Source organism: Hipposideros armiger, unplaced genomic scaffold (assembly GCF_001890085.2).
Source record: "Hipposideros armiger isolate ML-2016 unplaced genomic scaffold, ASM189008v1 scaffold_37, whole genome shotgun sequence".
Classification (NCBI taxonomy): Eukaryota; Metazoa; Chordata; class Mammalia; order Chiroptera; family Hipposideridae; genus Hipposideros; species Hipposideros armiger.
Genome location: NW_017731387.1, coordinates 5,452,019 through 5,453,333, shown reverse-complemented (window position 1 = coordinate 5,453,333; position 1,315 = coordinate 5,452,019).

The window sequence follows — 1,315 nt, the reverse complement described above, 5'->3', positions numbered from 1 at the left end:
GTTCGGGGATGCCCAGAGCCCCCGGGGCTGGGCGGCCAGGTCCGGGGATGCAGCTGACGGGACTCGCCTCGGGCGCCGCCGGCGCGAGAGCTGAGTGACAACGGGCTCCGCACACCGGGGGCGCGGGGGCGGCACCGCGGGCCCCTCCTCCCCGCCCTCCGTCTCCTCCTCCACCCCTCAGCTAAACAAAGGAAGTGATTCTGGGTGCGAAAAGCTGGGAAATGTGGGCTTTCCGTAGGGTCCGCTGTGTGACTCCAGCCTCGGGTGTGCGCAGAGGTGCAGCCGCCCTGCGCCCACTCCCGCCTTCTCAGGGGACGCGTCCGCCGGTCACGCGCAGCAACGCTGTCCCCGGGCCTCCAGACCGCCACCCTCTCCGACTGCCCCCACCCCACCCCTCAACCCTGAAACCCTGCTCTCCCGGGAAAGCAGCCCAGCGCGTTCTCAGGAGCCAGCATCCTTCTGGCGCGCATCGCTTCGCAGGCTGTGTCCTGAGTCATTACGCCCGCTCCCCTCCATCCTTCAGAACTGCCTTAGTCGGCTCAGTTTCTGTTTTACAGATCACGGTACTGAGGCTCCGAGAAGTGACCCAGCTCCCCAAGATCGTATAGTATAGTCAGCGTCACCCGCTCTGTGCCCCTTCTGTCGCCTCCCCCTCTCAGCACAGTAGTCAAGCTAAAGCCACAAAGCGTCCAGTCCAATCCCCTCCTGTTACGGTTGAAGGCGCCCCGCCAGGTCGCACAGCCAGTCCTACCGGCCCCTGTGCTGCGCTGTCCCCACTGTGTCCACCCCTCTTGGCTGCCTCCTGTTACAGTTTCAGATTAGGTGGCCTGCTGCTACCTACTAAGTAGGGACAGACCCTCACTCAAAACAGGTGCCTTGCAGAGATCCCAACCCAAGAAATCCTTGATTGTGGCTATTGGGAAAGGGCCCTGGGAGGGCAGAGTCAGGCGGGGACCCCAAGCCTCCTGGCCACACCAGGCCTCTGAGAACACTGCCCCCCTGTTGGATCTCAGGATGCCCAGAGGAGGGTGAGCACACAGTATCTCTGGGGGGTCTATGCTGATCACAGTGGGGAATGGGGAGGGGCTGGGGCCAGAGCCGCTGGCGGAGGGAGTTAGGGGGATGTTAACCTTCCTGGGGGAGGAGGAAGCCTGGTGTGGGCACAGATCACTTCCATTTCTGCCTTCAGGGCAGCAAGGAAACTGCCTCAGACGGCAAAATTACAATGATCCCTACAGCCTCGTCTGAGCAACTAGGCCGTGCAGACCTTCCCTGCCCTCCCCTCGCAGGTCCTCAACTCTTTCACCAGCGTGGG